The sequence below is a fragment of the Protopterus annectens genome, chromosome 2.part1, assembly GCF_019279795.1.
Source record: "Protopterus annectens isolate FY-2018-M chromosome 2.part1, PAN1.0, whole genome shotgun sequence".
In the NCBI taxonomy this organism is placed as follows: Eukaryota; Metazoa; Chordata; order Ceratodontiformes; family Protopteridae; genus Protopterus; species Protopterus annectens.
Window position 1 is genome coordinate 1,269,515,168 of NC_056729.1, and position 27,958 is coordinate 1,269,543,125.

Genomic DNA, 27,958 nt, shown 5'->3' on the forward strand with positions numbered 1-27,958 from the left:
GAGACATGGTTCAAGGCCGCAGAGAGCACCCCGACCATGCAAAGCTACAATGCCTTCCACATGTTCAGACCCCAAAATGAGTGCGAAAGAACAAAGGTGGAGGTGTATCTATCTTCATTAAAGCCAAATACTCCTTGAGATTGGTTAAACAATAAAATTCTATTGAGGTATTCCAGGTCCAACTAACTATAGGTAAAACACCCCACCACATTATTGTAAACTACACGTCCCCCACCATGAAGCAAGAGAAGCACACCACCTACCTGGCTTACTAGAGTCACTCATTATACAGCCAAACACTTTGATCATGGGAGATTTCAACTATCCTTCCATCAACTGGGTGACATACATGAGCACAAACATGCTCAACCTAAGGTTCTTGGACTTTGTCAATACAAATGCCCTGGAACAGCTAGTCTGCACCCTACAAAGGGTTTAAATATCCTAGACTTAGTACTCACCAACATGGGGGGAGGATCACTGCACTACCCCCTGTGTGCTGCCCTCCTGGAAAGGTCAGACCATAAATCTCTCCTTTTCAAATTAGCAATCAGGCCTTACTCCCCTGCATGAGTAAAAAGACTAGAAAATTTTTCCAAAGCAAACTACAGCCTACTAGGGGATGGTATAAATAATTTTAAACCCCTTGCTTACACAGCTAACAATCACTCATATGCAAAAGAGTACACAGATGTATAGACTCTGCTGTACCTGACCAGAACAAAACCAGCCCCCCCCCCAAAAAAAAAGCCACCCTGGTGGACCGCAAGTATAAATAGGTTATATTATAAAAGGAAGGAATTGATGTCTAAGAACAAGAATGAAACTACTCAGCAGAAGAAGAATATCCTTCACAGCTTGAACAAGCAAATCAGATATCTTGTAAAGTCCTTTAAGTTAGTTATGAAGCTAAATTATCATCCCTAGCTAAGGATAATCATAAGGCATTCTTTAGCTACATCAGAAATCTAAAAGGAAATGCCTAACTGTGTGCCAGACTTATAGTGGATGGTACCTCTCATACTGAATCTGAGAAAATTGCCAACCTGCTAGCTGACAGATTTGGTGCAAACGTCAACCCCCTGTCCCCACCAGCCATACTCCAAAGCATTCCTGACACCAGTCCTCTACCTTGTATCTGCAAACAACAGGTCACATCCATGTTCTACCAGGTCAAAAACATGCCCTCTATGGGACCAAATAACATACCAGGCTGCTTACTAAACAATCTAAAACAAGACCTAGAGGAACCACTTGGCACTCTCTTTAACCTCAGCCTAAGTGCTGGCTTTGTTCCAGCAGAGTGGAGAACAGCAGCAGTAATCCCCTTACACAAAGGGAGTCTATCAACTGATCCTAGGAGCTATAGATCCATAAGCCTAACCAGCCTTATCTGCAAGGCTATCAAAAGAAACATCATAGACCTTATCAACAAGGGCATAGATGACCTTCAGACTGTTAACCTGACCCAGTCTGACTTCATTAAAGATAGATCATGCCTACTGAACCTGTTAGACTTCTTTGAGAGTGTCACCAAAGCCCTTGATGAAGGCAAAACAGTACATACTGCCTATTTTGACTTAGCCAAGGGTTTTGACACAATCTCCCACTCAGGTATCATTGACAAACTCTCCCAGCTGGAGGTTAACCCATGTCACTAGAGGTGTAGCCAACTGGCTCACCAACAGAATGCATGGATTCCACCTCTACCAGTAGACCAGTTACCAGTGGCATACCACAAGGTTCTTTGCTGGGCCCTCTACTGTTTGCATTCTATTTCTTGGAAGTCCATGCAAAAGTAGATGGCCTGTGCCTCACCAAGTTCGCTGACAATTGCAAACTGGGCACAATCACAGAATCCCCAAATGATGTTAACATATTAGAAAATGGGCTAACAAAGACAAATTATTGGTGCCAAAACCACAGACTTAAACTAAATGCAGAAAACTGCATTATTATCCCCTTTATCAAAGAGGAAGTCCCTGGAAATTACAATATTGACAGCACCCCCTAAGCTCAAACCCAGTGGTGTGAGGTTTGGGAACACAAGGTGATAGCAATCTAAATTTTGATCACCATGTGTCCACAGTGGTAAAGAAAGCATTTTACATTGCTCATCTCATACGTAAGGGCATTGCATCCAAGACTAAGAATTTTATAACTCCTCATTACTCGACCCTCATCAGACCATTAATAGAGTACAATGCTCCCTTTTGCATGTACCTCACCAAACACTTGCAGCAGCTGGAGACCACAGAGATTTCTCACCAAGAAAATTCAGGGCCTCCAAAACATGACCTACATGGAATGACTGAAAGCCCTGTCACTGTACTCTGTACCTTACAGGCTGCTGAGATGTGACATGTGCCTGGCCTACAGAGCAGGCTCTGACCCTGCCCTAAAGGAAATGCTGCACATCGGCAAATCAAATGGGACAAGACCCACTCGCTCCAGGGATCTCAACCTACCCTCTGACATTATCAGAACATGCTGGAGAGACAGATATATCTCCCAGAGATAGCTGCTCCTCTGGAATAAACTCGCAATTCACATGAAGCTGAGCTCCTCAATGGCCCTATTCAAGTGCAGTGTAGTTAATTGGATGTCAGACCATAAATTCACCCCAGGGGTGGCACCTATGTCCCTTAGTCGGTGCTGATCATAGACTGGCTCAGTGAATAATATCTGTCTAACCATGGTCAACTAGGAAATACAGGTATAACATGGCTAGGCTTGTAAAGGCTCTATGGCCATTAACCTAGTGATCTCCTATATATCTATGAACCTATGATATCATTCCATTAGCGTCTTTTAATTTGTAACATACATTTCACATAACATAGTTCTGTTCATTGTTTATTCTTTTTTTTCTTTTTACTTTCTTGTTATCATAGCTGATCCTGCCATTGGCACTGAGGAACTCCTGCTGTCTGATGACAGTATCACTAGCCTCTGATGAGGATGGCGGTGATGAAGAGGCATTGTCTAGGAGTGCAAAGGGTCAGTCTGACATTCAGGTTATGCCTCCAACATCTGTTGCCCATATTTTGGATACAGTCATTATGGCTATGCATACCCATGACACAGAGAGCTTTGACATAGGATAGGTTAAGGGTGACACAGTTAATCAAGGATTAGTGATTACTCCATTTGCAGAACTGGTTGATTCTTTTCATCATCTTCAAGAGGGTGAGGTGCCACACAGGAAGATTGTTAGAGGTATGTCAGTAGGAGCCACACAATGTAGGTGTAGGGCTGTCATGGAGGCACAGGCATGTTCCACAAGGTCCTCAGAAGAGATAGTGCAAATACATTGTGCATTCTGATCTGTGGGACTGTCTGAACCATGTGGGTGACTCCTTGAACAAGATGAATGACACACTGGATTAGGCAGTGTCTGTAATGGAATGTCTGAGGGGGAAGGTCAGCATCCATGTGGTGTAGAACTGCTACATCATCAGGTGTTAGCCAACATGGCTGTGCAAGATCTCACTCCCATAGTGGCACTATTTCCACTGCTCCTTGCTGTGTCCACACAGAGAAGTTGTAGGCCATGCGGTAGTGGTTGTGGGCCTTGACATAGTTGTGATGACAGCTCATACAACAGACATCTCTCATTGTCAGATAGCCAGTGCTATGGAACTAGCAGTGCATCTCCTGACAGGGTTAATTTTCATGGTCGTGGTGGTGATACTGAAATGACTACACTACTATGCACAGCTTACACCTGTCCAAGATGCCAAGATGAAGTGCTAGTACAGTGCTTGATTGTGTTCATGCAGATACACACACACATTCAGCAAATACTTTTCCATACCACACACACACACACACACACACACACACACACACACACACACACACACACACACACACTCACACATCACACACACACACACACACACACACACACACACACACACACACACACACACACACACACACACGCACACTCTACTTATGTAAGCGTTATTGTTGACTACTAAACATATCTTGCCACTAGCCCTGCAAATTGGATACTTAAGGAATAATTTTTTTGTTTTACTTGCACACACTCACTTCTTTGGTGTCAGGCTTGCCTTCTTGCCCCCCACCCCCATCTTGTGCAAGTGATGATGACTGTGCCCTGCCCTATGCACATTTCTCTGTGACTTTGGTTTGCATATATGATTGATTCACAGAGTAGATTGCAAATTTCAGCCTACTCAGGACCTTCCTTTAATGAAAGTGTATTGCAGAATAAATGTTTTTATTCAATGTTTATAATCAGTTATGCATGATTACTTCTGTGATTGTTTACCTTCAGTGTATTTCTGTTACTGTTGTTACTCATGCAGCCAAAGTAGATGTTTAAGTTTTGCTTACCGATATACTTGTGCAAATGATGCTACCCCTGACATGCTCACTACTTTATATTTGGTGGCCAAATGCATATTAGTGTGCAAAATCCATAGCTGTGTATTTCAAACATCAATCATAAGGTATTACTGAGACTGCTGTACACCTGGGACATATATCAACTTAGGGGCATATGAGAATTTGCATAACATAGAAATCAACTATATTGTTTCTTCTATATAGGTTTCAGAATTACCTTGGTAATAATGCAGATGCAAGAACTCTCCTGGTGCGGGGGGGGGGGGGGGCATTGTCTGTGTCTGATGCTAATCTAAAACAACCATTACATGATTAAGTGAAGGCTGTGCATTTTGTCAGGCATACTTTTTAATATTTGTATGCTAAGGCTGTTATTCTTTCTTTTAGGTATTCATAGTGTTTGCTATCCTTTTCATTTTAGCCAAAGCCATGGTATTTTGTGCACACCTACATCTGCAGGTAAAATCTGTGGTTGCAGGTTCTTCTTCAGACTCCTCAACAGTATCTGCTGGAATTGCTGGCCCTGCCTGTGGTACTGGGAGCTGTGGTCCTGCCCCTAGTTGTCCTTGTTGAAGTTGCCTCCTGAGAATGAATGATATTTATGCAACATGGAACAGACTGAAGGTATTTTGGCAGAGGTAGCTGGGTTGTACTGCTGAGCACCCCCTGAGGTGTCTAGACACCTGAACCTTGATTTGAGCAAGTCAAATACACGTTCTATGAAATTTCTAGTTTGAGCCCGGACATTGTTGTGTTCTTGCTTGGTTGAATTATATGGGTTTCTCATGAGTGTTATCAGCCATTCCCAGGGCATAAACTGCATCCCCCACTACATGCCCTTGCGGAAGGTCACCCTTAGCAATCCTTGTGTACAACTCACAGGTGTGACATCTGTATGAGTTGTGAAAATTACCTGGATTACCTGCCCCCACATTGTAGATGATTCCTTGGGCATTACAGGCAACTTGACAGTTTATAGAGTAGTATATTTTCCTGTTAATATACCTCCTTCTATGTTCATAGGGTGGGGCTTTTATTTCTATGTCAATGAAATCTATGGTCCCCGACTCTTTAGGGAAGTATGCTATTGCATACAATTCTTGCATGGTTCTTATTCTCTGTTGCAGGGTATGTAAAACAATAAGTGGTGGGATCTTTGCTGGTAGCCAAGTTGTTGAGGTTGTCCCAAATCATAAATCATATAATAACCCTCAGAACTGTAAAAATAAGTTTATTTATTTATTTTACATTTGTTTACTGGGAAAATCCGACTGGACAGAGCTGTCCGTTTTCAGCAGAGACCCGGGGAGAAAAGCTCCAGAACAACTGCTAACATACTATACATAAGATATTTACACATTCTATCCTTCTATCCTGTCAATATCAATGCATTCTATCCTGCATTGTTACTGATTAATGATCTAAGTGAAAAACTTATCAAAGGAAAGAACTTATTTTTACAATTCTGAGAGTTATTATACGATTTAAGATTTGGAACAACCTCATCAACTTGGCTACCTACAAAGATCCCACCATTTACTATTTTAGTTTTCTGTTGCATCAGTCAGAAATTACTGAAACCTTGATCTAGGCATCTTTAGCTGGATAAGATGAGGTTTCAGGTGTTTATGGAATTTTACTATTGCAGGGTATGCGGGAAATAGATATGCTCCCTTGCATGTTGTAGCAATACATTTAGAAACTGATGTAATACTCTGGAAGCTGAGGCCTGTGACACCCCTAATATATCATCTGTGGGTCTCTGCAATGTGCCTGTAGCTAATATATGTAATGCTACACATACCTTTGTTTCCACTGGGATGGGTTTTTCATTATTTTCCTGGGGCCTCAAGTGAGAACACAGAGGTTGCATATTTCCTTTAGTGTTTCCACCTCCACTTGGTATCTCTACAATTTCTGTATCATGAAGTCCATGATAAGTCAAACAGGGACCCTCCTTCTTCTTGACCAAGGTCTGGCAGTAGCAGAAGCACCTTGAATTAAAGCCTGTTGCACGTACAGGTTAATGATGGCAGCAGCAACTGCTAATGCCTTGTTTCTAAGTGAAGTCATGTCTATAATCCAGAGTTTTGGATTTCAGGGCAATGGCTACACTGAGAATGCACAATTGCTTTATAACTTCCTGAATAGCTCCACCATGTTAAATTAGTTAACCAGCATGTAATTCAGCTACTTGTTCTATCATTAGTTACTCTGCCATTTACCTTTGTTTTGCTACTGCACACTTAGTTTAGAGCCATTTAATGAATACAAAGTAGAGAACTGTCCTGCACAGCCTACTTGATAGCTACACTTTGTGTAGCTGTTAATGAATCCAGACCTTGATAGAGCTTCATTCCTATTTTATGATTTTACTTCATAAATACAAATACAGAAAAATAATGTACATCATGACGTAATTTTATAAAAGAAGTACAAGAAAGCACAAAGAATAAAATCTATCGAGGTAGCAAAATGCATTGTAGTACTGAATATGGAAATCATGCACAATCTGTTGATGTGCACTGGCTACTACATATTGTAATATCAATGCTGAAGCAGTAAGGTTGACATAACATGCAGAAGTCAACTCACATGATAACTCCTGTTTTGTTACATTCTCTGTATCACCTGCTAGAAATACTTGTATAATGTTTTGAGAACAAATGCATATACACTATGAAAACAATTCTTTTGTCTTGTTCTGAAGGCTGCACACAGTTACTCACAATGCAATCTAAAGTGCAATTCATGCTATGAGAAATTAGAATATTAATGTAACATTAGCTGCAAAGAGAAATTGTAAAAAAAACATAAGAAACTTTTCTGCATTACCAGTAAGTTATCTGTCTCAGTTCGTTGAATTTAGGACCATATGCCAACGCTTTTAAGTTGCACTCAAAACTTTCTCAGACTTAGGAGGCTAATTATCAGAAAATCATTGTTCCAAAACTGGCTAGGGATTCATTTATGTCCTCAACTGGTTGTTGGTATCACTGCAGTTTCCTGTCACTGTAAAACATCTGCCATTGTTATTCATCTTCATAACTAAAAAAGGATATGTTATAAAATATTGTCATTATAAAACAGATTTTAAATCATCTGATGCTATGAAATGTAGGAATCTGTAGGTGTGGTCCTGTCTGTATATCACATAATCATTCTTCTGTATATCACTACTTAAATGACAAATATAAGTACTTCTTTTTTGGTATGCAGGCCCTTTATTATAGTGCACATCATACACTAAAAATGCCAATTAACAAATGTTATGTACTAAAATGTTAAACAGCAGGTTCATAAATGCACAGTACTGAAATATAAGCTAGATTCTATGTAGTTATAATTTGTAGCAGTTTATGCTTAATGGAAACTATGGTGTTTTCTATGCCTTATAAACTAGTTATGACAGCAGAGGGTCTTCTGACCCTATAGATCATCTACCTGGCAACAAATAACTAAATAGGGTGGGAGGTTGGTATAATGGTTAAGGTGTTTACCTTACAGAAGCAGGGTTTGATCCTTACATGAGGTAATTGGCTAGGTTTAAAATGGCTCACAAGGGCAGTTAGCCTAGTACTGATCTATGAACCTATGAACAAAATGCACACATTAATATAGCGTATGATGAGCAATGGATAGTATGGTATATACCTGCGGGTAGAACATATATGAGTCAGCTACTTTCAATAAGGACAGACAGACATTTGGCCTTGTCTGCTGAGTGAGCTAAAGCCTGGCCTGCTGTCTCACATCCTCTTCTCCTTCACAGAATCTCCAAAGCCAGCTTATCAGAAGAAGCCTCCCTGTGGTTTAAATCTTACTTTCATTACAGAACTCGGAGCATAAAATGTCTAGTAGCTTCCTCAAAATTCCTCCCCATCACAGTCAGTCCCCGGAATTAAATAAGCATTTTTTTCCATGCAGGAATAGTGCAGCAGCTCCTGCATGGAATATGGCTGCCGAGTGATCCAGTAAACAAGGCTGGGGGCATACACGAGCCTGCAAGCACTATTCTGGCATGGACACCATTGAATAATGCTAATTACCTCATTTGTTGTTGAAAACCATGCAAATGAGGTGAATTAGCAATTCAGTAAACAGACAGGCATCCATGCCAGAGCAGTGTGAGGTGCAGAAATGTATTTGGTTACTAACTGAGTACATTTGTCCCAGTCCAGTTCAATAAATACACATTTGATGACCTTTATTAAACTTCCATAACACAGCTTTGATAACCAATATTTATTAATTACAACTGAACATAGTATAGCTGATTTTAATCACAGCAAAACATCCATGTAATGTTAAACAAACGTAAATGAAGCACAAACTGGTAAATGACGACCAGGAAGTTCCAGAATGCATACAACGCAGAAGGAATAAGGAGTTCGGAAAGACTTCTCAACCGTGGAAATAATCGTGGTGAGGATGACTACAGAGACACGGGGGCGAGACCAAAAAGAGGTTTTTTAGCGGTAAACAACGCGAAAGCGGGATGGAAGAATCGGAAATAAGGAATCCATCCGTACATCGTTCTGAAATCAACGCGCTCATTTCTGTGGACAAGGACAATGTTATCGCTGTACCAGCTGCGGATGTATACCAACACAGAATAGTACAAGATTCGATACAGTGTAACCAGGACACTTGTGAACAAGGTTTGGGATATAATCAAACTATAAATGTATTACAGCCCCATACACAACAAGCATTAAGTTTGAATGAGTTTGCTGGGGACAGTCAATTGTATCACGGTAATGTCAAGCAAGTAGATAAAAGAGTAAATCATATATATAAACACAAGGATAATATAGCATCCATGATATGTGATATGACACCTAGGTCACATAGACAGATGGGGCATGTCTGTAGCCCAAATTGTATGAAAAATGATGACAATACTAGTGATGTCAAAGAGTATAACCATACTATAGATATGTGTGATTTTGTAACTGAGGAAATTATTGAAAAATCACCAACTGGAAGTATTTGTCAGGGTGATATACAATTAGAATCAAGTATAATACGACAAGATGATCAAGTATTATTAGACTTAACTACATATGATTACCCTGAAATTACTAACCTTTCTTTCAATATGCTGAATAGTCATACAGAAACAACAACTGACATTATGACTAATGATGGCATGAATTGTAATAACATCAATTTTGTAAATGATGAAGTGTTGGATAATCAAGAAATTAATATTTCTATTAATTTTAATATTGATTTAAACATTGACAACTATTTGGACAAAGAAAATATATGTATATCAGATAATAATTTTCAATCAAATGATAGAGAACCTTTCAGCAATCCAAATATAATTACCAATACATATGGAGATTATAAAATATTTAACTATTCCAAACATGTATTTGACACTAAACATGCCAACTTATTATCGCGAGTATATAATTTTGTACCCTGTCGTAAGGGGAGACTAGTTAATTCAATTGTTAATTTGGAAGTATTTAGTAGGAAATTAAATTTGAAATTATTTTTTGATGGTAGTGTACAGGACAATAGGAAGAACAATACGGGAATTGATTTGAAGAAACCAAGTACTTTTAATCCCCCCATGAATGACAAAATAATTCTTTTTGAAAAACGGGCAGAAATGGACATCAGGGATTTTTTTAAACAATATAAAACTCCCATGCACAGTAATATGACTGAAAATGATGAAGAAATATTTAAACATATATTAAGTACAAAAGATATTAGAATAATGAGGCCTGATAAAGGTAGTGGAATAGTTATAACAGATAAAGGGGATTATATTTCTTACATGACCACCATGTTGTTAGGCACATCTTATTCTGAAATAAGTTTAAATGAAATTAACATTGCACACAAAAGAATTGATAATCTATTGGAAGATATGTTAATGCAGGGTGAAATAACAGAAGATGAACATAAATATTTAACTAATGACTATCCGGTCATTAGCGGAATATTTGGCATACCAAAAATCCACAAGGGTCTGAACAATTTACAATTCAGACCTATAGTGGATGGGAAGAGAAATAAAACATGTTTCATCGGTCAATACTTAGATAGTTATTTCAAATTGAGTATGTCCAAATTTCCATACATTACAAGAGACTCCTGGGACTTCCTTAATATGATGAATCAAGTTAAAATGAATGATGGAGATATCATGGTTACTATAGATGTATGCAATCTTTTCACATCTATACCACATGATATAGGTTTAATTTGGCTAGAAGAACAGCTTTTTGAGTCCAAAATGTTTGATCAAACCAAAATCAATACCCTGATTGGTCTAATGGAAATTGTACTTCACAATAATTACTTGTATTATGAAGGGAATTATTACAAACAAATTGATGGAGTGGCAATGGGGGCAGCATGTGCCCCCATGTATGCCAACTTAATCATGACATACTGGGAGTATAATTATATTTTCAATAGTCCATTCAAAAAATACATCAAAATATACACCAGATATTTGGACGATATCTTTATAATATGGGACAACGATGAGACAGCATTAAAAATATTCCTTGAATATATCAATCAAAATGTTCGATTTTTAAAATTCACACATCATATTGGTTATGAAAAAATATCATACCTGGATGTGGAACTAACCTTTGACAAAGATAGGGGGCAATTAAAATCTAACATTCACAGAAAATCAACATTTTCCAACTCCTATCTTCACTATGATAGCTGGCACCCTGACCATCAAAAGAAGGGAGTTGTAAAGGGCCAGGTGGTCAGGGCAGCCAGGATGATTAGTGAAGAAGGGGAATTTTTTGATGAGTTAGAATTCATGCAAAATATGTTTTTAAATAGGGGTTGTCCAAAAATCTTATGTGAAACAATTAAACAAGAAGTTAAAGTTAAGAGACAAGTAGGAAAATATGAAGCCATCCTACGTTATGGCTATGATAAAGATATAAGTAAAATTCAATATGAAAGTAAGGATCAGTTACCCCTATATATTTCTGTATTTGATGATTGTACCCCAATAATTAAGAACATTATTATCAGAAATTGGAATTTGTTTACTAGTGAACATATGATAGCATCAATATTTCAAGGACCCATCAAGTTCATATATAAGAAGGATGCATCTTTCAAGGAATATTTGGAACATAATATGGAAGTACAACAATACAATACCAATAGACCAATAGGAAATTTTAGATGTGGAAGATGTACAACATGCAAGTATATACATGATACACAGGAGAAAATTAAAATTAATTTTAATAATATCAAAATTAAAGGACACTTTAATTGCCATACTTCAAATGTGATTTATGTAGCACTTTGTCAACAATGTAGGGCCTTATATATAGGCAAAACAAGTAGGAAGTTCAGGAGTAGAATAAAAGAACATGTTTTGGATATAAAGCATATGAACACCACAAATGCCTTAGCGAGACATATTCAACTATATGCTGATCATAGATTTAAATTTTGTATAATTGATCATTTACTATATGATGTACAGGGAAGAAACACAAAATATGATTTAGATATACAGGAGTTAAAATGGCAGATCCTGTTGAATGCCCATAATTGGCCGGGACTTAATGAATATAGTACAATTAAACCAATCCTTATGAAAAATCATATTAAGGGTAAGTGTTGACCTTGTTCCTGTACACTACCAAACTTAGGTTAATTAAAATCTTATATATTATTTTAGGTTAATTTAAACCTTATATATAGTTTTTCAACAATTTATATTTCAAAATAAATGGTATCAAATATAAATCTCACTATAAGGGAAGTATAATATATTAATGAACAAATCATGTTCATTCATGTATAATAGCCTGTACAACAGTACTATTATATATACTTGAGTAAGTTATATATACACCCTTATAATTCATTATATAATTAAATGAGGAAGTATACACATATCATATAATATTACACGTATAGATTAGGGTGGAGAACTTATGGAAAATACCGTATATCAATGTATGAGGTTATATATATATGAACACACATTGCATCATTAAATATACAATTCTTATATATACACACATATATATTATTTTTATATATACATAATTTCATATATTATTTTAGGGTTATTATATATCATTATACATATAATTATATGGGAATTGGGATAGAATAATTGTTCATGTGTTTTATTGTTTTGTGTATAAGTATGATGTAATTATTATTATTTCTTTTTTATGAGATTTTAACAATGACAATGTTCATGTTTGTGTTATGAGGATACAAAGCATGATTAATGTTAATATACTAAACATAAATCTATCAATAGTGTTTGAAGTTTAATCATATTTATTGTATAAATTGTTTAAATAGTATAATTGAGCATTAATTAATTAGGTAATTGATTGAATCTGTTGTGTATATAAAGGGGAGGTAGTGAGTGGTATAGTTATTCTGAAGAAGTTCGTCTTGGCGGACGAAACCCGGGTAAATCCTGCTGGATGTGTGATTTGCATGGCGTTGTGTCGGCTGTACCTGTTTGTAAGCTTTTAAGAATAAACTCCATTATTGCTGCAGACTCGTTGGTGAATATTCTTCAGCGTGGAACTTTATTGTAACAGTGAAACCTTTTAATTTTGACAAGGAGGTACGTGCATTGCTGTGGTTTACCCAGACCGTGGAACTTCCTGGTCGTCATTTATCCATGTAATGTTAATCAGGGCAGTGTGACCTTACTCATCCTGACCCCTGTAAGCAGCGTCCATACCTCTACTTACTTACTTTACTTATGAATCAGCATCCAAAACTCACTTCCTTTACCATTTATTGAATTACACCTCCAACCAAATAAGCAGCGTCTTTACCTCTGCTCGCTTATATTTACCACTTTAACATCCAATACCAGAGGGGGAACAGATGAGGGCAAGACTGTCCCTCTTCTCCACCTACCAGCCTGCCAGGCTGTTCCTCCTCTCTCCTATCAGAAATTTCAACAATCTAACCACCCGTCAGCCAAACATCCTTTGGTGTACCCATCTTCTCTAAACCTAACTGAATCCTTATCAGCAAACCTAACAGCCCTAGCATATGCACCGAAAGCCACCACCCGACTAATTGTTAAACCAATTCTCCCCTTCCGAATACTAAGTTAACCATATCTTTGCATACTTCTGTAAAGTAATTAACTTCTCACTCATTCAAAAAAACAATATTAACCTCATAATGAGCCCCGAGACATTACCTACCCTAGGCAACACCAAAACATTAAACCCAATGTAACATGAAACCTCACAAGGGCAATGGCCTACCATCATCCTAACAGCAGCCCTATATCAAAGTACAAAATCTATACTGCCACCCCTCCTACTATCCAGTACAAGCATGGCAAATAATGACCATCCTAGCCTTTGATGACCCTTAAATCACTTTTGAAATGCCTAAATACAGTCAGAACACAATTGCCACAGAAATCTGTAACCCCTCGAACTCCATATCCCAACACCAATCGCCGTAACAAAACCCATCTTGACAATAATCAAAGTCTGTCCATCTTTCCTGTCAACCTACTTTGACCCTTCAAACAAATTACTCTAACCAAATTAATTCACTCAACCTTGTTCTTCATGCATCTACAATAGTTGTAGCTACATCCTCCTGACCAACTAAACTACCTTACCTTACTCACAGGCCTGTCAGATAACTAAATCATTCCATCAAATGCTTCCCACCTACCACTGTAACCCACATCTAAGTAAGCTAGCCTCACCCTACCATATGTTTTACTTATCATGATGTGCCCCAAACTCCTGTACCAAGCCTGTAACCTTAATGCAATACAATACACTTCTGCCAACAGACAACACAACTCATCCCACAGCCACCTTACACAACTGAAGTAAACCCTAAACTCCATCACCCTCTAAGTCTAGTCAATGTTAAATTGCAACCAAATACTCAGCATCTCAACTTTGTCCCTCCTTTCTATCATCCACCAACCACAAACAAACCCCCAAATTATACCCTCCAAACCCAACACCTCCTATAAAATGTGTAAACAAAATGCAAATCCCCATGACCAACCCTATCCATCTGCCCCAAAGGCCATCACAGTGAATTAACCTAAAGGCAACACAGTAATAAACTACACCAGCTTATTAATCCCTACCAGATTAACCCACTTAAACTGTCCAACATTCAACTTCAGTAACCCATAACTCCCCAAAAGGCCATGTTTAAAACAAAACCTGTCTCATATGCATCTATCTATAAAACCTCATTATCCCCCTACCAAAACTGGATGGGTGACAGTAAACTTGCCTCAAGGCTTTACCCATGTCCCCTCAAAGGACAATAAGAGCAGTGTGTGGAAACAGGAAATTAAACTTGTCTAGCCTACAAGGCCCCAAACCATAAGCCTCATAGCTTCCTATGTTCCTATGATTGTTGTGATTCTACCCCACCTATAAACCCCAAACTCCCTATAAAATAGCCCCCAATCCGCCATGCAAAATGAATCCCTTACCTTTCGAAGCCATTTCATCAGTGCACTGATTGCTGCTCACTCAGCACTCATCCATCGCTGACCTCACTTGTGCACAACCCAAATGACCAAAACATCCATTAAAACAGGCTCTATCACTCCGAATCCTCTTCCTTCAGATCACCAACCACAGCCAACTTAATTCCACACCTCTGCAATCTGTAACCACTTTGTGCACAACTCCAGCAGCCAGAACACCAACCACAGCAGCATGCAGCAATTCCCAAGTCCACTTCCTTCAAGCTACTGACTGATGCCTAATCTGCACTTCCCCATCTGCAACCTCACATTGTCACCTTCAGACCACTGATTGATGCCTATTCTGTTCTCATCCATCTGCAAAAGCAAAGAAAGTTGTATTAGGAGATGCCAAAAACTACCTTGTTCATCAGCCTCACAGATACACTAACCAACTTCCCTTATCCTTAACAACCTGGCACGACCACATCCCCTAACAATTTTACTCAATCAGCAAAGGAAGCCACACATGGAAAAGACAACGTTATGCCACGAGCAGCAATAACTGAACCCATGTGTTTACCTGACATCACTTAACACACCCATAAAGTAAGCAACCAGCTTGAGTATGTTACTAGTAAAATCATGGGCAACAGATAATGTAATCATCAATTACCTGGTGCACCATGGTCTTGGGAGTATCTCAGAAAATAGCTCCATGATAATGACCTCACACAATCACTCATTAACAGACCAAGCCTATCTACCATCCTATCCTCCCCATGGATCGCTGTACGGATTATGTCAACCTTCCTGTGCTTATCAATTCAACACCTCCATATATACAGGCACTGCAAACCCCACCGGTGATTCCCAACAAAGATGAGAATCTAACATGTTACCTTGCACCTAGAAGGAAACATTTTCTTACTATAATGCCCCATAATGGCTACCTTCCACTACCCACCAGATATGAGAACTCTATAAAAAAAAAAAACACAACCCTCCAAAGTTTAAAGTACAGCCTATCAAAATCTGCCCATCTTGCCTCAATTGGGCAAAAGCAATGTCCACATAATGCAAATAGTAGTAAAGTATATGCCAGCCATACCTGCAGCCTCCTAGATCAAGACCTAAACCCCGCTGTAATAAAAGAGGGAGAAAGGCCCAAACATATATATTTTTATTGCTCTTACAAACACAGCCTATCTGGACCTCACCAAGGCCTTTGACACCATCCCCCACTCTGGAATCATAGATAAACTCACTAAGCTGGGCATAAATCTGTACATCACTTGATGGGTTGTCAACTGGCTTACTGACAGAACCCAGACTGTAAAAGTAGCTGACTCCAAATCCAGCTCCAGGCAGGTGACAAGTGGAGTACCACAGGGTTCAGTCCTGGGTCCTCTCCTGTTTGGTATCTATTTCTCTGAAGTACAGTCTAACACAGAAGGTCTTTGGCTAACGAAGTTTGCAGATGACTGCAAACTAGGAGACATAATCGAAACTCCTAATGATGTGGACATCCTACAAAAGGGCCTCATTGAGACAAATGCCTGGTGTCAAAGCCATGGCCTCAAGCTCAATGCCAAAAAGTGCATTGTTATCCCCTTTGGTAAAAATTCTGTACCCATGAACTACAACATAGGCAGTAGTATACTTAACATGGAAAGTATGATAAGAAACCTTGGGACACAGGTGGACAGTAGTCTCTCCTTTGATAATCATATCACCACAGTAGTCAGGAAATCCTTCTACGTGGCACACTTCATCACAAAAGGTTTCTCATCCAGAAAAAAAGTGGTCATTGTTCCCCTTTACTCTGACCATCTAAAAAACTCCAGCTATAGCCTGTGGCATATCGTCTACTCAGAGGTGATCTCTGCTTAACATACAAGGCCATGTCAAACCCTGAGCTGTTGGACATGCTCCAGTTAAAGAAATCCCAATCCCTCAGAGCCACACACTCCAGGGATCTAAACCTTGTCATCACAATGAACAAAACATGCTGGAGGGATAGGTTCCTGACCCAGCGACTCCCCATACTCTGGAATAGACTGCCCATCCATGTCAAGCAAAGCGCCTCCTTGGCCCTCATCAAAAGGAACCTTGAGATAGGAAATCCACCTCGGGGATCACATCAGTCACCCTGCTAGACAGGGATCCAGGGAAGTAAATATTGTGGGAAGAAATATCCAGGGAATTGTTATGGCTAGGCTTGTATAGACCCTGGTGCCGATGGCCTAGTACCAACCTATGAACCTATAAAGGTAACTGGTGCTGCATTAGCACCTTAGCATGAATTTGGATGACTTCCACGCTTAGTGCTTTACCACCACTATAAATTTTGTGAAAGATGGACCAAACTAAAATCAATACCCTAAAATTACATATGTCTTCACTTCATAGTTATAAACTCCGAAGTTAAACTCGACAGTCACACCGGCTGTCCCATAGCTTATTGAACATTCCTGGCACTGAATGCATTTCTCTTCACACACATGCCTGTCCCTGCAATGCTTAAGTTGCACTGTGCATGAGCTGCAAATTACCATTGTTCAAGGGTGGAAAAGCCCATGAATAGCCATTTTGGATTGCTACTCCCTCCAACAGCTTGAAGCTACCCCACCAATAATTGCAGTGCCAGGATGACAGCTTGGAGAGGTGAGATTTTGGTTGTCCTTTGACAGCATTTTGTGAGGGATTACATCAAAAATTAGTATGGTGTGTTATATCCTTCTAGTTTGTAATCCATCTTGCATGTTAAAACAGAATATAGACACTGAGGGATACCGCCAACAAAGTTAAGGTGACAGGTAGAGGTACAGGAAGTAAGAAAATGACTGCACCTCCATTTTGGTATATGTCTTTCTAATCTCCCTACATCAACTCCAGAACTACTACGAAGTTCACTAATGAGTGCCTGGGTTTCATTCTCTGATTCCCACCCCTGATACAAAATCTTTATAGCAAGAACTAATATAAAAGAATAGGAAACCCACCCAATCAGAACAAAGGGATAAATACAAAATGTGCTACGTTACAGACTTGGAATTCTTAAAATTAACATTTTGTGCATGTGAGATTATATCAAATTTATAAATTATTAGGGACAATAGTCAAACACTTCTAGAACCTGCAAGTAGTGAGTTAGGTGCATAAACTACCTGGTATCAAAATTGCCCGTTCCCCTCTCTTTCTTCTAAGAAAATTAAACACACACTCCAAAAGTATATGGTAACTGTTGTGAACCTCTTTCAATATGGATAAAGTGTTGTGAAAATTTTACGATCAGATTGAAAAAACAAACCGCAACATGAACGCCAGTACCCCCTCCCCGATTGCGCAGTTTAATTTTCTCACTTTCCACACAATGTAATCTAGTCAGAGGACTTTAATCTTCTTTTACTGATAGCCAGCCATAAAATTCGTGTTCGTTGGCCACTACAAAATTAACTTAGGTCACAACAAACTGAAGATCCTGCTCATCAGCTATTATAAAACCAATTAGAATGGCCTGAAAGGTTTCAGACAAAAGTAAGATTGTTTTTGTCTAAGGGACATTAGCTGTAATGAAAGTTGGGAACCCCTATCCTTATTCTCAGCTTTGTACAGAGAAAAAAGCCTCATATTCTATGTAATTAAGGACACTGCCGACTAAATCTGTTATACCTTCACAGGATGAGAAACTCACAAACATCTAGACTACAGAAAGCCACGAACAGACATAAACCTCAGTCCTGTGATACCGGGTTGTAGGAATGTTGCTAATAGACAGACCAGGGAGATACCATGGGTGATGTTCCACTACCCCTAATGAATCAGGGTCTACTCCAATAAGCTAAGTATTCTGGCACATTGAGCTCACATTCCTCACCCCCAGACTTTGACTAACCAGGTAACATCAAATAGCTAAACTCAGATTGTTATGGGTCAACCAAAACACTCACATGCCATTCCCTTCCTTTATCCCATGCATGTGCAGGGGCATCCAAGCACAACATCTCTCAGCCCGTGAAAACAACCCCCGGCCTAGACAAAAGTATGCAACACCGGGAAATGCCATGTGATCCCCCCAGCACCAATGATCACCCTGCTGTGCAAGAGGCCAGACAACAAGGATCAAGCTGTAACCAACAAGGATGACAGCCACAAACAACACAACTAACAGAACCGTTTGCCTCTATCATGCTGATAAATCAAGCATAAGCTAGGAGAAGTTACTCAGCAGCTTGAATGCAAAACCAACCCTTCTCCTCACCTAGGAAAGATAGTGATGGCTATTCTTGGGTAAGGAATACATGTTAAAAAAATACAAAGTGTCAATAAAATGATGCAGTGATAAGTATAATAACTGATACTAAGATGTAGCCATGGCTGCCATGGCAATGTACACTATTCCTAAACTTTGCCTTTTACTTGACCGCAGTCCTGCATTAAACCGGCTGACTAATTTAACAAAAAGTCCTTATTCTTGCTAACTAGAGTACATCACTGAGCTCACGAGTACAGTTTGAAAGAACTCATGGCAGATACTATCCAGAAAGAAGATGGGTAAAAGGGCTACTTTTATTTGAAAAGCACTGTTACATCTTATACTGTATGTTACCCTACACCTTGCTTTGTCTTTCCACCTTCAGGTAATACCTTAAGCCAAGTTAACAGTACAAAATGTAGCAAATTAGATATTTAAGTGGGTCAAAATGTGAAAAGTTTTCCTTTCATTTTAAGAGTACCACCATCAAATCACACACTCCACTGCCCAAAGTACTCAACCCCCCTTTTAATCCTAACCCACTAGGAAACAGAATAAATAAATTACAATTATTCATCTCTTCCCTGCACATAATTATTAATCCAAGGCTTACTTGATCCCTTACTACCAACTGGTTATCACAGATGTAAGCCTGCACTGTAGCAAGTTCACGTCAAAATGTGATCCCTTACCCAGCTACGCTTGCCTAAAACCCTTTAAGCCCAATGCCCCCTTTACCTCATTTTGTCCCAATCATTCCTTCTTCCCATTTAACCCATTCATCCCCCCAACCCTCTTAACTCCCACTAATATATTTATATAACTCCCTTCTGAAGATGCCCCTGGACAAATTGGATTGTTACCAAACCTCATTTCTGCAAAAATTAAAACGGAAGCATGGCAGCTCAAAGTAATGCATGTATTAGAATCATTAGGCATGTCAATGACCAAAAATATGGCCATTGGCATGGAAAAGTGTTGCGAAAATATGAAAATCAAAGGTTTTTTGGGGGCTGATTTTGACTGTTTAAGCATAGCACAGTGGCCCAGAAATGAGATCATACCAAAAATAAAAAAAAAATGTGAAAAGACAATTTTAAGTGAAATCTGCATTTTGCCATTATAGTGTATGGCATGCAGAATCAGAACAATAACACTGGTTGCTAAGGAGGAAGACTCTGGTGTAGTGGTGTAACAAGGGACTAAGGCAATGGGTTATGCAAATGAGCAAATTTTACTGAATCACTAAATGGGAGACCATTCCCTGGCTGCAACTAACCAAGTAGGAGCTATAAGGCAGTGGTGTAAGCAGGAGAAGCAGCTGACATGGAAAGGGAGTGTGTCATACTTGTTGTAAGCACATTGGAGCTCCACGGCACCCATTTGAGCTTAGCTAGGCACAGCTAAGTAAGGGTGTGTGTCTGAGGCTGTATTGACTTATTCCATGAAATGAAGAGCATGTTCACATCCAGGAGGGCCATTTCTACTTCAAAGTGTTTACTTTAGCTAAACAGGTTTGCCACGATGTGCACCCAGTCTAAAACAAGCAACCCCCGGAACTAGCAGAACTGTTTACATTTGAGCAGTGGGTTTGCATGGCGCTCCTCAGGGCTTAAAAGGGGCAGAAATGGGAAGGGGAAAAAAAAGGAAATAGCAAAATAAAAGCAATCAAGTGCAAATAATATAGCAGGCAGGTGGAATGTATCATAGCCAGCCAATCATACAGGCAGCATCTGCAGCATAACAGTATAAACTGTGCAAGCACCTTTCAGGCTGTCTTTTCCTACAAACTCTGCAGCAGTGGTGCACACACTCAGGGGAATTTTAACCAACAAAATGTTAGGGGCTGCTGTCACTTTCATACATCATTATGTGCTAGAAACTGAGGGCGGTGAGGAAGATAATGCTGGAAACTGCCCCAGACTGAGGAGGAGGAGAAGAGTGTTCAGACTCAGGGTAACCTACCAGGGGCTACATGATCTGGAGATAGCAGAGTGCTACAGGGTGGACAGGGACATACTTCAGCAACTCATTGAGCTGTGCTAGCCTCACCTCAGAACCAGAACCAACAGAGGGGAACCCATCCCAGTGGATACCAAGGTATGTGTAGCCTTAAGAAGACTAGCTACTGGTACTTTCCAAAGACCTACTGGGGACATCATGGGGGTCTCACAGGCATCTGCATCCAGGGTACTCCACCAGTTCCTGGATGCTATGCTACCACATGCCAGTGAGCACATTTACTTCCCCAGCACCCATAAGGACAGGACCAGCAATATGCACCTCTTCCATCATGTAGCAGACTACCAGGAGGTACCGGGTGCCATAGACTCCATGCACATCCACGTCAAAGCACCACTCAGTGAACAAGGTAGGGCCTCCTTAAATGGCAAGAGCTTTCACTCCAACTGCCAGGTTGTGTGTGTAATGCCCATGGGATTATCATTAATGTGTGTGCTGGCAGCCCTGGAAGCAATCACAACTCCCACATCTGGCATTCCTCACAGCTGTACCAGGGATTTGCCAGGGCAGACATCTCATATGGCCATCTGGTGGGGATGCTGGCTATACACTGGAGCCATGGATGATGACTCCCATTAGAAATGCAGACACACCCACTTAAGAATGCCATAATGAGGCACACATATAAACCAGGATCATTATAGAGCATGTGTTTGGGATGCTCAAGTCACAGTTCCACTGGCTTGATATATCTGGTGGAGCCCTGCAGTATTCTCCAGCCACATGTGCACAAATGTTCATAGTATGGGACATGCTACACAATATGATCCTGCGGAAACAGCTGCAGCAAGAACCGCATGGGGAAGGGCTGCAAAGCCCCCCACCATTGCCAAGGTCCCCACAGGTGCAGAAGGACTCACAGGAGGAACCCTCTGAGCCAGCTCCTGTAGGCAAAAGGAGGCATGCCTAGTATGGCCTGGGCTTGGCAAAGAGGCAACACATAGCACACACACTGACACTGTAGGGACCCAGAGACTGACACCTCTCTCCGACTTGCATACAAAGTAAAATTAATGCCACACACATCATACTACATGTACCTTACCATGTATAGGTAGTGTGCTACGTGCATACAACATAGGCAGCCCTCAGATACCATCTTCACAACTACCACAGGCACAAAGTAAGTCATTCTTCTTAACAATAAATTAATGCATTAGTATGTTCTGGTAGCATATCTATGGTATTGCTGCATGCATGCATGCAAGGGAATGGGGTGGCCTACTGGTATAGCAGCAGACAACTGACAGCTATGAGGGACACCAGGAAATGTTTGCCCAATCCTGGCCTCCCCATAATATGCAGTAGTACTCAAGGTGACAAATCCCACTGCAGTATATGTGGGGGCCAACTAACTGGGGGAATCATAGGTCACATGCATGGATGGTAGTCTGGGGGTCCAATACTCACCCCTCAGCCTCACCCTGCAAGTCAGCCATAGAAAACCATAAAGAAATGTCTGGCAAAGGCCAACAAATGGTGACAATGATGAAATACTCAAAAACTCAGTGTGCCACTCAACCACAGCCCACAAGGCATAACAACTTACCCAACACTCTAGTCATAGGTGACTCTATAGTCAGGCACACTGATGTTCCACTCACTAGACTAAACAAGGAGAAAGTTACTATCAGCTGCCTGTCAGGTGCCAGGATCCACCACATAATGCATGCACTCAGGTCACTCCACAATAAGTACAAATATGGCACTGTCATTGTCCATGTTGGTGTGTGACCTGAGACGTACCTCCCTGGACTTCTTTTTTATGAGATTTTTAACAATGACAATGTTCATGTTTGTGTTATGCAGAGGATACAAAGCATGATTAATGTTAATATACTAAACATAAATCTATCAATAGTGTTTGAAGTTTAATCATATTTATTGTATAAATTGTTTAAATAGTATAATTGAGCATTAATTAATTAGGTAATTGATTGAATCTGTTGTGTATATATAAGGGGAGGTAGTGAGTGGTATAGTTATTCTGAAGAAGTTCGATGCTTGGCAGTGATCCAGGAAACCGGGTAAATCCTGCTGGATATTGTGATTTGCATGGCGTTGTGTCGGGCTGTACCTGTTTGTAAGCTTTTAAGAATAAACTCACATTATTGCTTATGAACTAAGTTTGGTGAATATTCTTCAGCGTGGAACTTTATTGTAACAGTGAAACCTTTTAATTTTGACAAGGAGGTGATCGAATTGCATTGCTGTGGTTTACTCCAGACCGTGGAACTTCCTGGTCAAGTCATTTATCCATGTAATGTTAATCAGGGCAGTGTGACCTTACTCATCCTGACCCCCGTAAGAAGCGTCCATACCTCTACTCACGTACTTTACTTATGAATCAGCATCCAAAACTCACTTCATATACCATTCATTGAATTACACTTCCAACCCAATAAGCACTGTCTGTACCTCTGCTCGCTTATATTTACCACTTTAACATCCAATACCAGAGGGAGAAAAGAAGAGGGCAAGCCTGTCCTCTTCTCCACCTACCAGCCTGCCAGGCTGTTCCTCCTCTCTCCTATCAGAAAATTTCAACAATCTAACCACTTGCGTCAGCCAAACATCCTTTGGTGTACCCATCTTCTCTAAACCTAACTGAATCCTTATCAGCAAACCTAACAGCCCTAGCATATGCACCGAAAGCCACCACCCGACTAATTGTTAAACCAATTCTCCCCTTCCGAATACTAAGTTAACCATATCTTTGCATAACTTCTGTAAAATAATTAACTTCTCACTCACTCAAACAACCAATATTAACCTACCCTAGGCAACACCAAAACATTAAACCCAATGCCACATGAAACCATGCAAGTGCAATTGCCTACCATCATCCTAACAGCAGCCCTATATCAAAGTACAAAATCTATACTGCCAGCCCTCCTACTATCCAGTACAAGCATAGCAAATAATGACCATCCTAGCCTTTGATGACCCTCAAATCACTTTTGAAATGACTAAATGCATTCAGAACACAATTGCCACAGAAATCTGTAACCCCTCAAACTCCATATCCCAACACCAATCCCCGCAACAAAACCCCTCTTGACAATAGTCAAAGTCTGGCCACCATTCCTGTCAACCTATTTTGACCCTTCAAACAAATGACTCTAACCAAATTAATTCACTCAACCTTGTCCTTCATGCATCTGCAATAGTTGTAGCTACATCCTCCTGACCAATTAAACTACCTTACATTACTAGTAAGCCTGTCAGATAACTAAATCATTCCATCAAATCCCAACTACCTACAACTGAAACCCACATCTAAGTAAGCTAGCCTCGCCTTACCAAATGTTCTACTTATCAAGATGTGCCCCAAACTCATGTAGCAAGCCTGTAACCTTAATGCAATACAACACACGTCTGCCAACAGACAACACAACTCATCCCACAGCCACCTTACACAACTGAAGTAAACCCTAAACTCCATCACCCTCTAAACCTAGTCAATGTTAAATTGAAACTTCAAATACTCAGCATCCCCAATTGTCCCTCCATCCTATCATCCACCAGCCACAAACAACCCCCCAATTATACCCCTGAACCCAACACCTCCTATAAAATGTGTAAACAAAATGTAAATCCCCATGACCAACCCTATCCGTCTGCCCCAAAGGCCATCCCAGTAAATTCACCTAAAGGCAACATAGTGATAAACTACACCAACTTATTAAACCCTACCAAATTAACCAACTTAAACTGTCCGACATACAACTTCAGAAGGCCACGTTTAAAACAAAACCCCTCTCATGTGCATCTATGTATAAAACCTCCTTATCCCTCTACCAAAACTGGATGGGTGACTATAAACTCACCCCAGGGTTCTACCCATGTCCCTCAAAGGACAATAAGAGCAGTGTGTGGAAAAACAAAATTAAACTTGTCTAGCCTACAAGGCCCCAAACTATACTTCTCGTAGCTTCCTGCGGTCCTATGATTGTTGTGATTCTACCCCACCCATAAACCCCAAACTCCCTATAAAATAGTCCCAGTTGTCCATGCAAAATGAATCTCTTAGCTTTCAAAGCCATTTCATCAGTGCAATGATCGCAGCACTGACCCATCTCAGATTTCACTTGTGCACAACCCAAATGACCGAAACATCCATTAAAACAGGCTCTATCACTCTGAATCCTCTTCCTTCAGTTCACCAACCACAGCCACTTAATTCCACACCTTCTCAATCTGTGACCCCTTTGCGCACAACTCCAGCAGCCAAAACACCCACCACAGCAGCATCCGGCAATTCCCAAGTTAGCTTCCTTCAAGCTACTGACTGATGCCCAATCTGCACTTCCCCATCTGCAACCTCATGTCGTCACCTTCATACCACTGACTGATGCCTACTCTGTTCTCATCCATCTGCAAAAGCAAAGAAAGTTGTATTAGGAGATGCCAAAAACTACCTTGTTCATCAGCCTCACAGATACACTAACCAACTTCCCTTATCCTTAACAACCTGGCACCACCACATCCCCTAACAATTTTACTCAATCATCAAAGGAACCCACACTTGGAAAAGACAATGTTATGCCATGAGCAGCAATAACTGAACCCATGTGTTTGCCTGATATCAGTTAACACGCACATAAAGTAAGCAGCCAACTTGAGTATGTTACTAGTAAAATCATGGACAACAGATAATCTAATCGTCAATTACCTGGGTCACCAAAGTCTTGGGAGCATCTCTGAAAATAGCTCGATGATAATGACCTCACAAAATCCCTCATTAACAGACCAAGCCTACCTACCACCCTATCCCCCCATGGATTGCTGTACAAATTATGTCAACTTCCCTGTGCTTATCGATTCAGCCCCTCCATATATACTGGCACTGCAAACCCCACCAGCGATTCCCAACAAAGATGAGAATCAAGCCATGTTACCTTGCAACCTGAAGGAAACACATTCTTACTATAATCCTCCATAATGTCTACCTTCGATTATGCACCAGATGCGAGAACTCTATATAAAAAAAAAAAAAACACTCCAAAGTTTAAAGTACAGCCTACCAAAATCTGTCCATCTTGCCTCAGTTGGGCAGAAGCAATGTCCACATACTGTAAATAGCAGTAAAGTACATGCCAGCCATACCTCCAACCTCCTAGATTAAGAATAGACCCCGCTGTAATAAAAGAGGAAGAAAGGCCCAAACAGATTTTTTTTTTTATTGCTCTTACAAACACAGCCTATCTGGACCTCACCAAGGCCTTTGACACCATCCCCCACTCTGGAATCATAGATAAACTCACTAAGCTGGGCATAAATCTGTACATCACTTGATGGGTTGTCAACTGGCTTACTGACAGAACCCAGACTGTAAAAGTAGCTGACTCCAAATCCAGCTCCAGGCAGGTGACAAGTGGAGTACCACAGGGTTCAGTCCTGGGTCCTCTCCTGTTTGGTATCTATTTCTCTGAAGTACAGTCTAACACAGAAGGTCTTTATTAACGAAGTTTGCAGATGACTGCAAACTAGGAGACATAATCGAAACTCCTAATGATGTGGACATCCTACAAAAGGGCCTCATTGAGACAAATGCCTGGTGTCAAAGCCATGGCCTCAAGCTCAATGCCAAAAAGTGCATTGTTATCCCCTTTGGTAAAAATTCTGTACCCATGAACTACAACATAGGCAGTAGTATACTTAACATGGAAAGTATGATAAGAAACCTTGGGACACAGGTGGACAGTAGTCTCTCCTTTGATAATCATATCACCACAGTAGTCAGGAAATCCTTCTACGTGGCACACTTCATCACAAAAGGTTTCTCATCCAGAAAAAAAGTGGTCATTGTTCCCCTTTACTCTGACCATCTAAAAAACTCCAGCTATAGCCTGTGGCATATCGTCTACTCAGAGGTGATCTCTGCTTAACATACAAGGCCATGTCAAACCCTGAGCTGTTGGACATGCTCCAGTTAAAGAAATCCCAATCCCTCAGAGCCACACACTCCAGGGATCTAAACCTTGTCATCACAATGAACAAAACATGCTGGAGGGATAGGTTCCTGACCCAGCGACTCCCCATACTCTGGAATAGACTGCCCATCCATGTCAAGCAAAGCGCCTCTTGGCCCTCATCAAAAGGAACCTTGAGATAGGAAATCCACCTCGGGGATCACATCAGTCACCCTGCTAGACAGGGATCCAGGGAAGTAAATATTGTGGGAAGAAATATCCAGGGAATTGTTATGGCTAGGCTTGTATAGACCCTGGTGCCGATGGCCTAGTACCAACCTATGAACCTATAAAGGTAACTGGTGCTGCATTAGCACCTTAGCATGAATTTGGATGACTTCCATGCTTAGTGCTTTACCAGCACTATAAACTTTGTGAAAGATGGACCAAACAAAAATCAATACCCTAAAATTACATATGTCTTCACTTCATAGTTATAAACTCCGAAGTTAAACTCGACAGTCACACCGGCTGTCCCATAGCTTATTGAACATTCATGGCATCAAATGCATTTCTCTTCACACACATGCCTGTCCCTGCAATGGTTAAGTTACACTGCACATGAGCTGCAAATGACCATTATTCAAGGGCAGAAAAGCCCGTGAACTAATATTTTAGATTGCTACTCCCTCCAACTGCCCCCACCAATAATTGCAGTGCCAGGATGACAGCTTGGAGAGGTGAGATTTTGGTTGTCCTTTGACAGCATTTTGCAAGGGATTACACCAAAAATTAGTAAGGTGTGTTATATCCTTCCTGTCCATCTTACATGGTAAAACAGAATATAGACACTGAGGGATACAGCCAACAAAGTTAAGGTGACAGGTAGAGGTACAGGAAGTAAGAAAATGACTGCACCTCCATTTT